At 45.2% G+C, this 20,817-nt stretch overlaps 1 protein-coding gene and 1 long non-coding RNA gene across 11 annotated transcripts in view; both read right to left on the reverse strand.

The window, feature by feature from the left end:
* Positions 1-20,817, reverse strand: part of LOC140898275 (uncharacterized) — a 2,445,793-nt gene that overhangs the window by 1,591,593 nt on the left and 833,383 nt on the right. The gene's annotated exons all lie outside the window — the stretch shown is intronic.
* Positions 5,888-19,617, reverse strand: LOC144929425 (uncharacterized). Its single transcript, XR_013634651.1, has 2 exons — positions 18,976-19,617; positions 5,888-6,574 (listed from the first exon to the last, which is right to left on the reverse strand). It is a non-coding gene; the product is annotated as an uncharacterized LOC144929425 (long non-coding RNA).

Here is a 20,817-nt window from a genome sequence, read left to right on the forward strand (position 1 = left end):
AATTAAATATAAGCATAAGAGGGAAATAAAATTATGAAATGCCCGCTGTTAGGGGGCTTATTCCTTCACCCACTTACTTCCCTGGTCCTTCTCGCATGAACAGAGAGCAACAATACCCGAAGTCCAAAGGTGCAAACAATTCGATGTTTATTGGGGTGAACTTCCAGCAAGCATGATTCCAGTTTCCTTCCTTAGTATCCTCCTTCCCAGCTCTGACACCACAAAGCCTGACACCTGTGTCCCTGTTCCCATTCCTGCCCTTAGCCAAACATGATTCCAATTTTCTTACCCCCATTCCCTGTTCCCATCTCCCCCTTTAGCAAAACATGATTCCAATTTTCTTACCCCCATTCCCTGTTCCCATCTCACACCCCCACATGCCCACCCCCACCCACACCCCGTCACTTCCTCATTGACTACAGATTATATAGTAAAACTTGAGTTCTGCTTAGCTATACTTTAACCAATCATTTTCCTGAAATTTAACTAACCAATCCTAACATATTGTAACATGATTATGTAACCAATTATATCCCACCACCTCAATTAGTTTACACCCAGCAAAATTAATTATACAGCAGACAGGAACAATCACAGAACCAGACAGAGATTATACAGACAAACAACAGCAAAGTGGGAACTATAATGACAAAACAATACAGAAGTGAGGATTTCACATCCCAGCTATTGATAAGTGAGTTCTTGCCAGACAGGATGCTATCAAACTAAGTTTCCTTTTACATTTTCTAGGCACTTCCCTTTCTCTGGAGGTGATAGGAATACAATCCTGTCCTGATAGTGCCTGACAGCCCAATAGCACCTTATTTCAATGTGACTAGTTTGGAATGCGAGGATGTGACCGTTCGCTTCCCAGCTTATGGCTGCCTCTGCTGCTTAGCCAAAGGCCTTAGCCTAAGAACAGGGCCTCAGACTGTCACAGTAAGAGAAGGCCCTTACACCAGCAGACAGTGATTTTGATTCTTTCTTTTATACCTCTATCACTAGCCAAGTGATAAGAATACACCTAAATTCTTAGAGTACAGGCCTTTGCAGACAGGCCTGAATATCTATATCCTAACACCCGCCCCCCCCCACAGCAGACAGGAGGCTCCCAGAAGCAGCTTGGCCGGGGCGGTTGCAAGCAGGGAGGTGGGTGGGGACAGATGGCCGGCCGCAGATGGCCGAAGAGCAGCGGGGGAAGGAGGGACAGGACACTCCTGCTCCGGAGGCACCAGCCAGCACATCATAGAATCATAGAATATCAGGGTTGGAAGGGACCTCAGGAGGTCATCTAGTCCAACCCCCTGCCCAGAGCAGGACCAATCCCCAACTAAATCATCCCAGCAGGGCTTTGTCAAGCCTGACCTTAAAAACTTCTAAGGAAGGAGATTCCACCACTGGTAATGCATTCCAGTGTTTCACCACCCTCCTAGTGAAAAAGTTTTTCCTAATATCCAACCTAAACCTCCCCCACTGCAACTTGAGACCATTACTCCTTGTTCTGTCATCTGCTACCACTGAGAACAGTCTAGATCCATCCTCTTTGGAACCCCCTTTCAGGTAGTTGAAAGCAGCTATCAAATCCCTCCTCATTCTTCTCTTCCGTAGGCTAAACAATCCCAGTTCACAGAATCACAGAGTTGGAAGGGACCTCAGGAGGTCATCTAGTCCAACCCCCTGCTCAAAGCAGGACCAGTCCCCAGTGTTTGCCCCAGATCCCTAAATGGCCCCCTCAAGGATTGAACTCACAACCCTGGGTTTAGCAGGCCAATGCTCAAACCACTGAGTTATCCCTCCCCCCTCAGCCTCTCCTCATAAGTCATGTGTTCCAGTCCCCTAATCATTTTTGTTGCCCTCCGCTGGACTCTCTCCAATTTTTCCACATCCTTCTTGTAGCGTGGGGCCCAAAACTGGACACAGTACTCCAGATGAGGCCTCACCAATGTCAAATAGAGGGGAACGATCCCGTCCCTCGATCTGCTGGCAAATGCCCCTACTTATACATCCCAAAATGCCATTGGCCTTCTTGGCAACAACGGCACACTGTTGACTCATATCCAGCTTCTCGTCCACTGTAACCCCTAGGTCCTTTTCTGCAGAACTGCTGCCTAGCCATTCGGTCCCCTAGTCTGTAGCGGTGCCTGGGATTCTTCCGTCTTAAGTGCAGGACTCTGCACTTGTCCTTGTTGTCCTTGTTGAACCTCACCAGACTTTGGGCTACTGCAGTGGCTGCAGTTCTTCTGCACGGCTTGGCACTACTAGAAACCTGTTCCACAATGCTTGGGACTGGGAAGCAAATTCCCTGCTGCGGAACTGCTTCCCCACATCGGAGCCTGAGTTTTGTGGAAGACTTAGTGCTGGTTCCCATGTGATGCTGGACATCACCCACAGTAGGAACAAGTACTCCGGAGATCCCAGGTCTGTGGCCATGTGCCTCAGGCCACTGAAACAGGCTGCCCACCATAACAGCATACCCAGGGAAGACTCACAACTGAAACACAAATCAAAGGAGAAAACAAACACCTACCCTGTCTCAAGTGTCTGTAAGAAACATCTCAGCAGTTCCAGGATCTTTGTAAAAAGAAAAGGAGGACTTGTGGCCCCTTAGAGACTAACAAATTTATTTGAGCATAAGCTTTCGTGAGCTACAGGTCACTTCATCCTTGTAGGTTCCCATCTCCCCCTGCCTTGAAGATACAATTAACGAAGAAGATTCTAAACTATGAATTCAAGTATCAGGGGGTAGCCGTGTTAGTCTGTATCCACAAAAACAACAAGCAGTTCAGATGCAGACGTGGTTTTTTTACCCACAAAAGCTTATGCCCAGATAAATCTGTTAGTCTTTAAGGTGCCGCCAGGGCTGGGTCAGATCAACCCCCAGGAACTTCCCCTGCCTGCAGGAAGCTCTGCACTGTGAAGGGGTCTCGGTGGGGGGGTTCCAGGTGAGAGGGGATGAAGGTCAGTGGCGGGGGCTGCGTGTGGGGGTTCTAGATAGATGGGGGTTGGGCAGACAGGGGGAGCAGCTCCCCATACATTGACCCCTTCTCCCACCTGCACCCCACACTGAGCCCCTCTGCGTTGGGAGCCCTATACACCCAGAACCCCTCATCAAGCAACCTGAACCCAAACCCCCACCCCCAAGCCTCACCCCGTGCATCAGGAGCCCCTCGCACCCAGAATCCCCCCACCAAGCCCCCCGAACCCTGCCCATTGAGCCTCATACCATGCATAGGTATCTCTAACCCACTGAACCCCAAACAGCGGCAGCCTGACCCACCAAGTCCCACTCCCCCAACCCCTCCCCCCCGCACACACACACTGAGCCCTAACCACCTTCACCTGGACTCCCCTGTAGAGTCCCAGTCCCCCTGCACCCAGAACCCCGCACCAAGCCCCTGTATATCCAGATTCTCACACATACCTGCCCCCCACCCCCACTCAGCTGCCCGCACCCAGATTGCACCACACAGAACCCTGGTACTCTTGAGGAATTCTGTACCGAAAAAGTAAATATTTTAAAATTCTGAGAAGTTAGGCATATTTTATTTTTCAAAATGACACAGTAACACAATAACAATATAATCACACCATTTTCAATTATTTTGGTAATTTATTTCAATGTATTTGGTGATTATACTGTGTTATCTTGAAAAATAAAATTTATAGAATTTTGCAGAATTTTAAGATATTGTTTGCACAATTTTTATTTTTTTGGTACAGAATTTTTAAATTTTGGTGCAGAATTCCCTCAGGAGTACTATTTGAAATCGTCAGCCTCCATTCAAATCTGGTTTGAGCTTAGCCAAAAGAGGAGTTTCACTGATTTTCTGACTAATTGCCCCAGGCTAGCTCAGAGGACCAATCAAGGGTAGGGAAAGGCTGGGTGGAACAACAGGTTTTGAGGCTAAGTTTTGGGGTGACTTTACTTCTGCAGCGTTTTGCATTCCAGAGTCTCCTTGTGCTGTAGCGTGAACCCTCACTTCCACGCTGGGGAGTTTTGGCAGACCTAACTCAGGATTTCTGAGGTTTGTCCACTGGGGAGAGTGACTTACTGCAGGGCAACTATCAAGGAGCAGGGTTACCAACCACTCCCTTCTGCTGGCTGCTTGGCAGTTCCTGAGCCTGCTTCAGCATCTGGACCTGCTCTGTGATATCTGCTGCAGCCACTGCCTTCAGTCACCCTCAGACTCTGCTACAAAGGGGGTGGGGGGAAGGGTAGACAGAGGGAGCCCAAATGGGAGGGGAGAGATGACAGAATGTGTTCAGGGGCCAAACTGTTTCCAGAAATGGGTCAGACAGGTGGAAGCAAGGGAAGGAGAGAGTCAAAGGGGCAAAGTCAGGGGTAGGAGCCTGGGTTAAGAATTGCAGGGATGCAATGCCAGACAGGGGCAGGGGGGATAAAAGTTGTCACAAATGGAACATGTTTCCAGAACTGACCATCATAGAATATAAGGGTTGGAAGGGACCTCAGTGTGAGGATATAGATATTCAGGCTTGTCTGTAAAGGCCTATACTCTAAGAATTTAAGTGTATTCTTATCACTTGGCTAGTTATAGAGGAATAAAAGAAAGAATCAAAATCACTGTCTGCTGGTGTAAGGTCCTTCTCTTACTGTGACAGTCTGAGGCCCTGTTCTTAGGCTAAGGCCTTTGGCTAAGCAGAAGAGGCAGCCATAAGCTGGGAAGCGAACGGTCACATCCTCACATTCCAAACTAGTCACATTGAAAGAAGGTGCTATTGCGCTGTTAGGAATAAAATCCTGTCCTGATAATGCCTATCGCCTCCAGAGAAAGGGCAGTGCCTAGAAGATGTAAAAGGAAACTTAGTTTGATAGCATCCTGTCTGGCAAGAACTCACTTATCAATAGCTGGGATGTGAAATCCTCATTTCTGTATTTGTTCTATCACTGTAGTCCCCATTTCCCCATTGTTTGTATAATCTCTGTCTGGTTCTGTGATTGTTTCTGTCTGCGACATAATTAATTTTGCTGGGTGTAAACTAATTAAGGTGGTGGGATATAATTCATTACATAATCATGTTACAATATGTTAGGATTGGTTAGTTAAATTTCAGGAAAATGATTGGTTAAGGTATAGCTAAGCGGAACTCAAGTTTTACTATATAGTCTGCAGTCAATCAGGAAGTGGGTGTGTGGGGTAGAAATGGGAACAGGGAATGGGGGTGGGGAAACTGGAATCATGTTTTGCTAAAGGGGGAAATGGGAACAGGGAATGGGGGTGGGGAAATTGGAATCATGTTTGGCTAAGGGCAGGAATGGGAACAGGGACACAGGTGTCAGGCTCTGTGGTGTCAGAGCTGGGAAGGGGGACACTAAGGAAGGAAACTGGAATCATGCTTGCTGGAAGTTCATCCCAATAAACATCGAATTGTTTGCACCTTTGGACTTCGGGTATTGTTGCTCTCTGTTCATGCGAGAAGGACCAGGGAAGTAAGTGGGTGAAGGAATAAGCCCCCTAACACTCAGGAGGTCATCTAGTCCAACCCCCTGCTCAAAGCAGGACCAATCCCCAAATAAATCATTCTAGTCAGGGCTTTGTTAAGCCAGGCCTTAAAAACCTCTAAGGATGGAGATTCTACTACCTCCCTAGGTAACCCATTCCAGTGCTTCACAACCCTCCTAGTGAAATAGTTTTTCCTAATATCCAACCTAGACCTCCCCCGCTGCAACTTGAGACCATTACTCCTTGTTCTGTCATCTGCCACCACTGAGAACAGTCTAGCTCCATCCTCTTTGGAACCCCCCTTCAGGTAGTTGAAGGCAGCAGGCTGCTATCAAATCCTCCCCCTCACTCTTCTTTTCTGCAGACTAAATAATTCCAGTTCTCTCAGCCTCTCCTCATAAATCATGTGCTCCAGCCCCCTAATCATTTTTGTTACCCTCCGCTGGACTCTCTCCAATTTTTCCACATCCTTCTTGTAGTGTGGGGCCCAAAACTGGACACAGTACTCCAGATGAAGCCTCACCAATGCCAAATAGAGGGGGAATGATCATGTTCCTCAATCTGCTGGCAATGTTCCCACTTATACAGCCCAAAATGCTGTTAGCCTTCTGGGCAACAAGGTCACACTGTTGACTCATATCCAGCTTCTCGTCCACCTAGGTCTTTTTCTGCAGAACTGCTGCTGAGCCCTGGTCTACACTACGAGTTTAGGTCGAATTTAGTAGCGTTAGATCAATTTAATCCTGCACCCTTCCACATGACAAAGCCATTTTTGTCGACTTAAAGGGCTTTTAAAATTGATTTCTGTACTCCTCCCTGATGAGGGGATTAGCGCTGATATAGACATTGCCAAGTCGAATTTGGGGTAGTGTGGATGCAATTTGACGGTATTGGCCTCCGGGAGCTATCCCACAGTGCTCCATTGTGACCGCTCTGGACAGCACTCTCAACTCGGATGCTCTGGCCAGGTACACAGGAAAAGCCCCGCAAACTTTTGAATTTCATTTCCTGTTTGGCCAGCGTGGCGAGCTCATCAGCAGAGGTGACCATGCAGTCCCAGAATCACAAAGGAGCTCCAGCATGGACCAAATGGGAGGTACTGGATCCGATCCCTATATGGGGAGACAAATCCGTGCTATCAGAACTCCGTTCCAAAAGACAAAATGTCAAAATATTTGAAAAAATCTCCAAGGGCATGATGGACAGAGGCTACAACAGGGACACACAGCAGTACTGTGTGAAAATTAAGGCACTCAGGCAAGCCTACCAAAGAGCTAAACGGCTACTCCGGGTCAGAGCCCCAGACATGCCGCTTCTATGATGAGCTGCATGCAATTCTAGGGGGTACCCCTACCACTACCCCACCCCTGTCTGGGGACTCCAGCAGGAGGGGAGTCTCAAGCAAAAGGGATGAGGATTTTGGGGACGAGGAAGATGATGATGATGATGAGGATAGCGCACAGCAGGCAAGCGGAGAATCCCTTCTCCCGACAGCCAGGAATTGTTTATCACCCTGGAGCCAACCCTCCCAAGGTGGGCTCCCAGACCATGAAGCCGGAGAAGGCACCTCTGGTGAGTGTACCTTTGTAAATATAATACATGGTTTAAAAGCAAGCATGTCTAATGATTAATTTGCCATGAAGACTTAGGATGCATTTGCGGCCAGTACAGCTACGGGAAAAGTCTGTTAACGTGTCTGGGGATGGAGCGGAAATCCTCCAGGGACATTATTAAGGGGACATTCAGAGGTGGCTGTTCCTGCTGGGCTGTTTGCCTGTGCTGAAAAGAAATCATCCCCGCTTTTAGTTACGTGGTGGGGGGACCCGTTCACGCTGAGCTGTTCGCGTTTGGCTGGCAGGGATCTTCCCTGATACTAGTCACATGGTGGGAGGAGGGATGAAGCAATCATCCCAGAGAATTGGAGGGCGGGGGTTTAGTTGGGTTTGTTCTGCATGTCAACCCGAAAACTGCAGTCCCTCCTTTTAAATGGCCAGCCCAACGGGTGCTTGGTATGGGAAAGGAGGGAGCTGCTGTGTGAAACCATTCCCACATGTTATGAAGGTTGAAGAAGCTGAAAGACTGTGGCTTACCATGGCCGCCTGCAAGCCGAATTCTGTTGCCCGGCCCAGCGTGTGTGATCTCTCACACCAACCCGGCAGACCCTCAATATAAGAGGCAAAATGCAACCTTGTACCGAAAGCACATGTGCTATGTAATGTTAACAGCTTGGTTCACCGTGAAAGAGTCTACCCATTGTTCTCTAAAATGTGTCTTTTTAAATACTAATCTCCCTTTTTTTCCTCCCACAGCTGCAAATGTTTCAATGCTCCCCCTATCATCTCCATCTCAGAGTCTAGCGCAGATAAGAAGGTGAAAAAACGCACTCGCGATGAAATGTTCTCTGAGCTCATGCAGTCCTCCCGCACTGAAAGAGCTCAGCAGAATGCATGGAGGCAAACAATGGCAGAGTCCAGGAAAGCAGAAAATGAACGCAAGGACAGGAGGGATGAGCAAAATGAGAGGTGGCGGCAGCGTGATGAGAGAAGGCAGGATGCAATGCAGAGGCTACTGGGGGATCAAACTGATATGCTCCGGTGTCTGATGGAGCTGCAGGAAAGGCAGCAGGAGCACAGATGGCCGCTGCAGCCCCTGTGTAACTGCCCGCCCTTCTCCCCAAGTTCCATCGCCTCCTCACCCAGACGCCCAAGAACGCGGGGGATGGCTCCGGGCACCCAACCACTCCACCCCAGAGGACTGCCCAAGCAACAGAAGGCTGGCATTCAATAAGTTTTGAAGTGCAGTGTGGCCTTGTCCTTCCCTTCTGCCCCACCCCTCCTGGGCTACCTTGGAAGTTATCCCCCTATTTGTGTGATGAATTAATAAAGAATGCATAATCTTGAAACAACGACTTTATTGCCTCTGCAAGCGGTCCAATCCTCTAATTTGCCTAGGTCCCTCTGTATCCTATCCCTACCCTCCAGCATATCTACCACTCCTCCCAGTTTAGTGTTGTCTGCAAACTTGCTGAGGGTGCACTCCACACCATCCTCCAGATCATTAATGAAGATATTGAACAAAACCAGCCCCAGGACCGACTCTTGGGGCACTCCATCTCAGCACTCCCACCCTTCCCCCAGAGTTCCCAAAGGCAGGGTTGAGCCCCATGTCTAGACAAGGCTGCCCTTCTCTGTCTGTAATGATGCAGTCAGCTTCTAAGGGAGGTCTCATTCAGTGACAGATTTTACACCCACACCATTCTATAGTGCAAGTTTATTCTTTATGATCCTATGGCTTCAATGCTGACTGAGTTCCTGGTTTGTCCATCCCCTGAGCCCAGGGCGTGTTCCCAGGGAAGGTCAAGTGATGAATTCATATGGGGAGCAATGAATGCTCACTTCTGCAGGAAAAGAACTATAATCAAATAAAAAGAATGAGGAGTCCTTGTGGCACCTTAGAGACTAACAAATTTATTTGAGCATAAGCTTCCATGGGCTAAAACCCACTTCATCGCAACACCCATTGTTTCATGTTCTCTGTGTATAGATATATCTTCCTACTGTATTTTCCACTGCATGCATCCCATGAAGTGGGTTTTAGCCCACGGAAGCTTATGCCCAAATAAATTTGTTAGTCGCTAAGGTGCCACAAGGACTCCTCGTTCTTTTTGCTGATACAGACTAACACAGCTGCCACTCTGAGACCTATAGTCACTGGAACAGAGTTCTGCACCCTGCATCTTCTATCTGCCAGTGCCCTGACCACCAGGGTACAGAGTCATTGTTGCTTTCTTCACTTTCTTGCTCTGGCTCAGTGACTTTTCATTATTTATTCACAGTGGAACAGCTTCACCAGGAGAGACTAAGGGAACCTCTCATCAGAACATTCTATAGCTCAGTGCTTGGGGCTTTCATCTAAGGCAGATGTGAACAAACTATGACCCGCGGGCCACATCCGGCCTGCCCGTCCTCAAGGGACCGTCCTGCCCGGCCCTTGAGCTCCCGGCCAGGGAGGCTAGCCCCCGACCCTTCCCCTGCTGCCCCCCCTCCCCCGCAGGCACTCCGGCCATGGTGGCGGCACAGCTGCCAGTCCTGCCGCTCTGAGCAGCATGGTAAGGGGGCAGGGAGCGCGGGGGGGCGGGGGGGGTTGGATAGGGGCAGGGGTCCCAGGGGGCGGTCAGGGGACAAGGAACAGGGGGGGTTGGATGGGTCGGGGATTCTGAGTGGAATTCTGAGGGGGGCAGTCAGGGGGCGGGAAGTGGAAGGGGGCGGATAGGGGGCAGGGCCCAGGCTGTTTGGGGAGGCCCTCCGTACAGTTTCACAACCCTGATGTGGCCCTTGGGCCAAAAAGTTTGCCCACCCCTGACCTAAGGAGTCACTTGCACTCAGTAGGAGACCCTTTCTCCCCACCAAGCAGAGTGTAATTGAACCTAAATCTCCCACTCCCACTAGTCTAAAAGTTATAAAGGATCTGCCTCTGGATTTTGCATGAGTCCCATTCCAGTATGCTCAGAACACATATAACGGATCAGGCCCCACAGGTGTCCCACTGCCTGTCTTCTGGTTTAAGGGTCCCACTGGTGCTTAGACATGAGTTAGGTGACTGGATGCCTAGAGTGAGGCAGCAGTGCTCATGCCCAGAAGCAGAAACTTAGATGCCATGTTGGCATTGAGTGAGTTTCATGTGCCTAGAGGGGTAGGTGGCAGCTAAGCAGGGGTTGTCTGGATTTCACTGGCACCTAATTCTGGAAGTTAGGCACCTAAATCTGGGCTTTAGGCACCTAAGTCCCTTAGTGATCTGGGTTTTCACCTCTCTGTGCCTCAGTTTCTCTATCTGTAAAATGGGGATAGTGAAATTTATGTCCATTGTAAAATACTTGAGGTCCAATGATGAAAAGACAGAAGCTGACAGGCATGAGATTGTTTTTCAACATGAGTGACTGGATCAGTTTCAGAGGAAGAAGAAGGATTGAAAGTGCTTTGGAGAATAGGATTAAAATTCAAAATGATTTGGACAAACTGGAGAAAGGTCTGAAGTAAATCAGATGAAATTCAATAAGGACAAATGCAAAATACTACACTTAGGAAGGAACAATCATTGCATGCATACAAAATGGGAAATGACTGCCTAGGAAGGAGTATTGCGGAAAGGGATTGGGGGTCATAGTGGATTGCAAGCTAAATATGAGTCAACACTGTAACGCTGTTGCAAAAAAACCAAACATCATTCTGGGATGTATTAGCAGGAATGTTGTAAGCAAGACATGCAAAAAAAAAAGGAGGACTTGTGGCACCTTAGAAACTAAAAAATTTATTTGAGCATAAGCTTTCGTGAGCTATAGCTTACTTCATTGGATGCATTCAGTGGAAAATATAGTGGGGAGATATATACAGAGAACATGAAACAATGGGTGTTACCATACGCTCTGTAACGAGAGTGATCAGGTAAGGTGAGCTATTACCAACAGGAGAGTGGGGGGGGGGGACTTTTGTAGTGATAATCAAGGTGAGCCATTTTCAGCAGTTTACAAGAACATCTGAGGAACGGGGGGTAGGGGGGAACATGGGGAAATAGTTTTACTTTGTGTAATGACCCATCCACTCCCAGTCTTTATTCAAGCCTAAGTTAATTGTATCCAGTTTGCAAATTAATTCCAATTCAGCAGTCTCTTCTTGGAGTCTGTTTTTGAAGTTTTTTTGTTGAAGAATTGCCACTTTTAGGTTTGTAATCGAGTGACCAAAGAGATTGAAGTGTTCTCCGACTGGTTTTTGAATGTTGTAATTCTTGACGTCTGATTTGTGTCCATTTATTCTTTTACATAGAGACTGTCCAGTTTGGCCAATGTACATGGCAGAGGGGAATTGCTATCACATTGGTAGATGTGCAGACATGAGAAGTAATTCTTCCGCTCTACTCTGTGCTGATTAGGCCTCAGCTGGAGTATTGTGTCCAGTTTTGAGCGCCACATTTCCGGAAAGATGTGGACAAATTGGAGAAAGTCTGGAGAAGAGCAACAAAAATGATTAAAGGGCTAGAAAATGTGACCTATGAGGGAGGATTGAAAAAAATTGGGTTTGTTTAGTCTGGAGAAGAGAAGACTGAGGGGGGGCATGATAACAGCCTTCAAGATATAAGGTTGTTACGAGGAGGAGGGAGAAAAATTGTTCTCCTTAACCTCTGAGGATAAGACAAGAAGCAATGGGCTTAAATTGCAGCAAGGGCGGTTTAGGTTGGACATTAGGAAAAACTTCCTAACTGTCAGAGTGGTTGTCAAGGTTCCTCCCCCACTCTGAACTCTAGGGTACAGATGTGGAGACTTGCATGAAAGACCCCCTAAGCTTATTCTTACCAGCTTAGGTTAAAATCTTCCCCAAGGTACAAGGTTTGCCTTGTCCTTGAACAGTATGCTGCCACCACCAAGCGTTTTAAACAAAGAACAGGGAAAGAGACCTCTTGGAGTCATCTTCCCCCAGAATATCCCCCCCCCCCCCAAGCTCTACACCCTGTTTCCTGGGAAAGGCTTGATAAGAATCCTCACCAACTGGTACAGGTGAACACAGACCCAAACCCTTGGATCTTAAGAACAATGAAAAATCAATCAGGTTCTTAAAAGAAGAATTCTGATTAAAGAAAAGGTAAAAGAATCACCTGTGTAAAATCAGGATGGTAAATACCTTACAGGGCAATCAGATTCAAAACATAGAGAATCCCTCTAGGCAAAACCTTAAGTTACAAAAAGATACAAAAAGAGGAATACACATTCCTGCCATCACAGCTTATTTTACAGGCCATTAAACAAAAGAAAATCTAACGCATTTTCTAGCTAGATTACTTACTAACTTTACAGGAGTTGTAAGGCTTGCATTCCTGGTCTGTTCCCAGCAAAAGCATCACACAGACAGACCAATCCCTTTGTCCCCCCCTCCAGATTTGAAAGTATCTTGTCCTCTCATTGGTCATTTTGGGTCAGGTGCCAGCGAGGGTACCTTAGCTTCTCAACCCTTTACAGGTGAAAGGGTTTTGCCTCTGGCCAGGAGGGATTTTATAGCACTGTATACAGACAGGTGGTTACCCTTCCCTTTATATTTATGACAGTGGTTAAGCACTGGAATAAATTGCCTAGGGAGGTGGTGGAATCTCCATCATTGGGGATTTTTAAGAACAGGTTGGACAAACATCTGTCAGGGATGGTCTAGATAATATTTAGTCTTGCCTTGAGTGCAGGGGACTGGACTAGATGACCTCTCAAGGTCCCTTCCCGTTCTAGGATTTCTATGATTCTATGATTCTAATTTCTGCTAGCCGGACTGGGGAAACTGGAAAGGGAGACTGTGAAGAAATGAGGTGAAAATGCCACCAAATTTTCCAAAGAAATTTCCCATCTTAACAAGCTGATCAGTGAGATGGAAGGGAAGTGCCAGCAGCCAACAGCCAGCAAGTGAATTCCTGCAGGGGAAGAAGCTTATCTAAGAAATGCAAACAGACCTGGAGAAAGGAGGGGCTGTGGGCAGCTGGGTTAAAAAGCTGAGCACAGAAAGCGTGCATTCAGAGGCAGCCTGAACCTCTTCGAGCAGGCCTGAAAAATGACACATTTTCACCCCTATGACATATACTCAATTCCTGTCCACCATTATCTCCTGACTCTGCACAGGACTGGCCTAGTGAGCAGGGCTAGGGTCAGTGAGATGATCTTAGAAAGACTTTACTGACTTAGTGTGTGCGTGTGCGTGTGCATCTGTGCATGCATCCTCTTTTACGCGGCTCCTGCTGCAGAGAAAATGATAGTCCAGTAGTTCAGGTGTTGGTTAACCTGAGAGACCCAGGCTTAATTCCTGCTCTGTGTGAACTCAGACAAGTCATTTCTTCTGCCTGTGCCTGACTTTTCCTCTTCTAAAGTAGGAATAAAAACCCTTCCCCACCTTCCAGAGGTGTTGTGAGACTGAACGTATCAAAGCTTGGGAGGTGCTCAGATAGTGCAGGGATGAGAGCCGGAGAAGCACCTGCAGTAGCTAGAAGTGGAGGCATTTCCTTCCCACATCAAAGCACTAACAAATCACATTGGGTTGTCTCCAACTTTCCTGATTTCACCCTGACTCTTTCAATAGCTGGCATTTCTCTTAATGCCCCAGCTCTTGCAATCCTATGGTGAGAGGAGAATCTCAGCTCTCATTCTAACAACAGTCAGTTTCTTGCTCTTGTGGTGAAGTAGAAAAACTTGAGAACACGACTAGAAGAAAATCTCAGTGCTCAGAAAACCAAAAAGTCCAAAATGTATTTTTTTAGAAAATAAATCTCATGTTTCCTTTAGTTAATCTCATGATTTTTGAACACTTGGTGCTTGCAAAATTGCATTGGCATTGATCAGTTTATGTTTTCCGGTCTTTCTTTCTTTCTTTCTTTCTTTCTTTCTTTCTTTCTTTCTTTCTTTCTTTCTTTCTTTCTTTCTTTCTTTCTTTCTTTCTTTCTTTCCAAATAGTGCAAATATATCAAAATACCAGATTTATCATAACACACAAAGTAAGTAAAGAGGGTTAGACTAAAGGGAGGGGAGGAGAAGCAACTTACCTACGTTAAGGGTCTACATTAATATAGACCTCTAAAAAGTGAGCCCAAATGTCTTTGAATTTTTCAGGCCTTCCCCCTGTACAGAATGCTGGTCATTCATTAGGTGTGAGCTCAGCCATATCACTGAGCTGGGCATAAATGTTTGGTGTGGACTGAGTTGTCCATTTTTGCAGGACTAATTTTCCAGTAACCAAAGCTGCACACTGGAACCACACCCCCTTCTTACCAAATATTCCTGATACATGGAGGTTATGTCCAAGAATAAAACATAAGAGGGAGGGCTCCAACTTAGCATCCAATATCAATTTGGTCCTTTTACCCACCTCATCCCAGAATTTCCCAAAGCATATGAGCTATTGTAGCACCAAGACAGTTAAATTTCTAATAGTGATCAACATTTAGGAAGCCCTCTACCATTAGCCTATGTGGGGACCAGTTTATTTGAAAGGTGGTCTGCAGTTGCTTTCTTTAACAGTAGATACAATTGTATTCCATTGCGTCGGAGATATCTGTGTATCCAAATCTCTATTCCAAGCAGCTCTTGAGTTATCAGTCTTTGACTGAGCTTTTTAGGCCAGAAAACCGTAAAAGGATAAAACCGCTGGCTGAATAAATCCAGGAAGTTTCCTACAAAATAATAAACGTTCTGGAGGTTCTGGAGCTCCCAATACATCCAATCCAAATACATTGGTAAACCAATGTTTTAACTGTTATTTAAATGTTCCAGAACAGGGCAAGGCAAATTGTTACTGTAGGTCTACAAATGGTTTAAACTGATTACTGTCAATTAGCCAAGACACAGTCATAATTCCTCTCTCCATCCAATCCCTCCACATCAAAGTTTTGCCATTGATCTAAAATACAGGATTACACCATAGAACCGCTTCTACATGGAAGGAAGAATGGAAGCAGAACTTTCTAACTACATTTGACCAGGCTTGTTCTGCAGCAACTCTTGTAGGAGCTCATGAGCCAATAAATCTATAATAATTTGAACCTACAATCATAGGCGCAGACTTTCACTGTTCCCGGTGGGTGGTTGACCCCACCCCCGCCCCTGGCCCTGCCTCTGCACAGCCCTCACCCCACCCCCATCCCATCCCTTTCCCAAAATCCCCGTTCCATTCCACCCCCTTCCCAGAAGACCCAGCCCCTGCCCCCCCTCTTCTCTGCCTCCTCCCCTGAGCCCACCGTGTCCCCGCTCCTCCCTGCTCCCTCCTGGAAAGTCCTAAGTGCTGCCAAACAGCACTGGGAGGTAGGCAGAGGAGTGGAGACATGGCTTGTTTGTGGGGGTGAAGGAGTTGAGGTGGGATGGGGGGTGAGGGGAGCTTGGCTGCCAGTGGGTGCAGAGTGCTCACTAATTTTTCCCTGTGGGTGCTCCAGCCCCGGAGCACCGGTGGAGTCGGTGCCTATGCCTACAATGCATGAAAAGGGGAGAGAGAGTACTAATTCTCGTTCAATGTAAATTCACGGTGGGGTTAGTACAGTTATATGTAACAGCCCCAAAGATGACTTAACAAAAAGGAGGTAGAATAATTAAGGCTAAGATGTGTAATAAACTTGTTGGATCATATTAAAGAAGTTCTGTATTAAAATCACAAATGAGTTTGATTCCCCATAGTTCAAATTCCAGGGTATTACTAATTAAGAGGTCTCTTGGTTTTTGGTACTGTTTCTCTCCCTCTATGTGTGAAACTTGCAAGCTGCTAAGTGTGTTAGTACATTCTAAGACAGAGTCTGTTCTCAAAGAAATTCACAGAGAGAGAGACTCAAAACAATACTCTAACAACAGAAACAGCACCCAGAGACTCCCCGCCCTTTTGTTGTATTAACAATTGTCATTAAAATAGGGATAGAGGATGTATGTGGATGGATGCTTGGTGTGGATAATAACTGAATGATCAGGGAGGTGCCAGCCTAAGAATCCAGTGTCCATCGGCTGAAGAAGGCGTCAAGTGGAAATAACCAGAGGACCCCCCGGAGGGCAGACTGGAATCCACCCAACAGCCTCAAGAATGGGAGAACCAAAGAACAAGATAACATCTTGGAGCCATCAGGAATGTGCTATCTGCTGATTGATTCAGCAACAGCATGATGAAGCAATTCCCATAGACTGGCATAGGAAGAAATTCCTATAAAAATAGACTCTAAAAAGTGAGAACTTTGGGGTCTGATTCTGCAAACCAACTTCCAGGAGCATCAGATGAGCATCTGACAAGGCCCTGCTCCCTCCTCATGTCCAGGCCACCTGGCCAGTGGCTTGGCATGAGCAACTCTAAGGCTGGTAACTATGATAACAACCTTGCAGAACCTGTGTGTGTGTGTTTGTATGAATGAATGTGTGAATAAATATGAGACTGAATGGAATGTTATAGCTATAACTAACTGCTTACTATGATTCTTTCTGTATTCACAATAAATGTGGTATTTTGCCTTTTTCTCTTTAATAAGATCCTGCTGGTTTTTATTTTATTGGTATAACAAACTAAAATTCATGGAAGCCGTGACCTGTCTGTGACTTTTGCTGCCGCAGCTTCATGGTTTCTCCTGCCACCATGGTGGCTGGGAGCTGCGGGGGTTCCCCCTGCCCCTCCCCGTGTGCAAGGCTGTCATGCATGTGCATCGCTGGAACCTTGCCAGGGCCCTGCTGGCTGCCAGCTCTAGTCCCTTGGCCCCAGGGCCTGAAGCAGAAAAGGTCACAGAGGATTCCTTGACTTCTGTGACCTCCATGACATAAACATAGCATTAAGGACAATTAGTCAAGTAGGGGAAATGAAATCCCCACAGAGATAGGGGGACGGGGGAGCTGTAATTTGTTCAGAGCCAAGCTAGGTTTCTTGGCTGCTCCTGAAAGAAATATTCTAAAAATATTATTGAATTTCTTAAAATAAATGAGGAATGGAAACAGGGAGACAGCTCAGGACTTATGACATTCTGGGAACAACGGTCATTTCCAAAGCAGCCTTAGTGTCAATGAGCATCAGACTTTTAAAACACTGATTCCAGTTTAAGTAAGTTTTTAGCATGTAAAAAGAAAAGGAGGACTTGTGGGACCTTAGAGACTAACAAATTTATTAGAGCATAAGCTTTCGTGAGCTATAGCTCATTTCATCGGATGTAGATCACGAAAGCTTATGCTCTAATAAATTTGTTAGTCTCTAAGGTGCCACAAGTACTCCTTTTCTTTTTACGGATACAAACACGGCTGCTACTCCGAAACCTGTTTTTAGCATGTGAATTTCACTTCACTCCTTAGACATATAGCCCCAGCTCCTGCAAGCTCATCATCACAGGCAGATGCTAATGCCCATATGAAGCCCCCGTGACTCTCCACACCAGCACAGGGGGCTGACTGCAGGATCAGAATCCTAATGGTATTGTTTTCACAAAAGCCTCCAGGGCTGTAATGTTACCAGCTTTCCTGCTTTTTCAATTCTCAATCAGTTTCTCAACTTTCAATGAACTAGTCATTGAACTAAACTAGTTGAATAAACTCTAAAGAAGAAAATATTCTCTCTTCACCTGCATAAGAGAACACTGCTCTCTAAAGCCGGTTTAGCATTTCAACAAACTCTGGTTCCAGGTTCCTAGCCTGTGACTTCCACCAGTTCAGTGGTTTGCCTTTCTTTAAAACTTCTCCGGGACATGTGTACTGCTTGAATATTATTTTATGTATATCTAATTTAAATGCTTTTAGTAGATTAGAGATCGAGTTTAGGCCATAACATATGTTGTCATAATTTTCAATTTAATTTTCATTTGATACATTTTGATCCCTCAGGGAGCACTCAGGCCATAGTCTTTTCTCTGGAACCACAAGGGCTAGAAATGTAATTCTACTTTAAATGAAATCTGAAATTTGCACAATCTCAAAACTAGAGATGCCAGGCTTCAGAAAAATCACCAAATATTGTGAGACAAAATAAAATCCCCAAACTCACAAGAATATTATGTGAGCTGACAATACTGTAGCTGGACAAAAAAAGTTCAACAAAAATGATTTTTCACATGATTTTTAGGAAAATATTCAAAATGATTTTTCTGATCATTTCAATGAAATTATGCTAAATGAAAAAAATATTTCACATCTAAAAAGAAACACAGAGGGGGAAATGATAGTTGAAGAAAAAGAAAAACTAAAAACAAAATTTTGTTTTAATAATATTTGATTAAAAATTGAAAAATCCATAAAATATTTCAAATAAAATAGAAATAATTTTAAAATACATTTTCACAATAATAATTCCATTTTTCCCAACTAGCTTTACTTCTATGGATTTCTTTATGAAATCTCACCTCCAATGGATTTTCACACAAAAGGAGCTTATCTGTCACACAATATATAAATTTGCCTCTTTTTTATTATGTTATGAAATCCCCTATTCAGCAACACTCTCAAACACAGGATCAAACTTAAGACACATGCTTAATTCCCATGATTTAATCAGGAGAAAAGGATGCAATTTTCTATTTTGATTGATTCTGGAAATAATTTTCCTTTTTTCCCTTGAAAGTATCAGAAGCAAAAGGATTCAGCCCCACAGTCAGCTCTAGAAAACTGAAATGACAACAGGCAGAAAAATAGACTGATAACCACTGGATTTGGCGCAGTAACTTTCTTCCTGTATTCTAAATACTGGAAGTTATTTTTTTACAAATCTTTTCCCTGACATCACTGAGAACAGAATGAGGCCCAGGGTTCTTCAATAAAACAAAATAGCAAAATAAACAAATTATTAATTCAACCTGCTGTACAAATCTCATGGTACACTGCTACGAAAATGAGCAATGCATTTGAATGTTAATCAATTTGAATGTACATGTATTGTAGTGTTAATAAAGAGTGAAACAAATTATCAGAGGATTATTTAATCTTCAAATTGTCCAAGCAACAAGCAGTGTATATTAGGAGTTGGTTACAAAGAGTCATTCTGAAGCAAAATTAACCTACCTGATTGTAAAACTTCTCAGAAGGAGCAATCTTCAGGACGTGGTCAGACGTCACTGGTTTTGTTGAGATAATTGCGTTTTGAGTCAGTAGTCCAGTTTATCAAATTTTACAGCTAATTCTGGTAATAAAATAGCTACAGAGTTTTCTCATTGCTTTTCCTTACACTTGTTTAAATAAATGTGTTTGTGTTCCAGACCAATAAATGTGCTTTCCTCCTCTCGCAGCATTTGCAGAGTTTGAAAGAGAAAGTAAAACGGTAACTGGAAAGTTGCAGTAATTTCACATCCTGTCACAAGGGGCGATTAGATAGATTAAAGAAACAACTCCACAGTCCTGCTGAGCTGGAAGCAAATGCACAGGCAGAGTCAAGCATCCAGGTGGCCCAAGTTACCTGAATCCATTAATGATTTCAAAGAGACTCTTCCTGCTTTTTTGTGAACTACAATAAATGGAATGGGGGGAAAAAACCCACCTTTGTTATCATAGAGTTAAGGTTTCCCAAAGAAGCTCATACCCTTCCAGAACATCAAGTGCATCAAAAGTCGTTTGCAATGTTGTTGTAGCCATGTTGGTCACAGGATATTAGACAGACAAAGTGGATGAGGTAATCTCTCTATTGGACCAAGTTCTATTGGTAATAAAGACAAGTTTTTGAGCCATAAAGACCTGAAGAAGAGCTCTGTGTAGCTTGAAAATGTGTCTCTTTCACCAACAGAAGTTGGTCCAATAAAAGATATTACCTTACCCACCAGGTGTCTCTAAGTTCATCAAAACTCAGACTTCTGAAAACCAGGACATACAGAGTTAATGCAGAGTTGACTCTGCTCCACTGGAGCTGGCAATACTTACGATGAATTTTCTGCATACACTCCAACGGCCTTCACTGTGTTAGGTACACCTGTGTTGAGTGGTGGATGAATTAGGTGGAGCACCTTGGGAGATCTCTGAGTCTGATATGAGGAGAGTGGGGGGGTTAGTTTGAGAAGTGTCTCAGAGCTCTGATTGTGATATGAAATCTGAGTCTGCACACACCCACCCACACTCCATATACGCTATCAAAGGAAAGAGGGGCATCTTTAAAAATCTAGCCATTAGAGCCCAGTTCTGCTTCCTCGTATCTCACATATTCTCATTGGCTTTGTTGGGAGTTCTGGTGGTGCAAAAAGTGGAATTGCTGGACCTCAAATTATCAGCATTACAGTAACTCGTCACCTAACACTGTAATTATGTTCCTGAAAAATGTGAATTTATGCAAAATGATATTAAGCAAATCCAATTTCCCCATAAGAATTAATGTAAATAGGGGGAGTTAGGTTTCAGGGAAATTTTTTTCACCAGACAAAAGACATTATATACATATACAGTATAAATTTTAAACAATTTTAAATGAACAGTTTAATATTGTACACAGCAATAAATGATTGTGAAGCTTGGTTGAGGTGGTGGAATAGGAGGGTGGAATATTTCCCAGGGAATGCCTTGCTGCTAAATGATGAACTAGCACTCAGCTGAGCCCTCAAGGGTTAATAGGCTGTTGTTAATGTAGCCTTACACTCTACAAGGCAGCATGGACTGAGGCAGAAGGGAGGAAACACAATAGATGCAGGGCAGTAGCTGCAAACACTTCCCTGCAAAAACTGAACATGATGATGAGCCCACGCTATCCAGCTGGAGTGCACCACTCCCTCCTCCTGACAGCACATGCACAGCTGCACAGGTGCTGACTTTCCAAAGTGCTGGGGGGTGCATGCATGAGTGAGAGAGACGTGCATTGCCCCTTTAAGTATGCTGAGCCCAGTTCAGGTATGTTGCCCTTTTAAGCAGGTCCCCCAGTTCAGACAG

Source organism: Lepidochelys kempii, chromosome 14, assembly GCF_965140285.1.
Source record: "Lepidochelys kempii isolate rLepKem1 chromosome 14, rLepKem1.hap1, whole genome shotgun sequence".
NCBI classification, from domain to species: Eukaryota; Metazoa; Chordata; order Testudines; family Cheloniidae; genus Lepidochelys; species Lepidochelys kempii.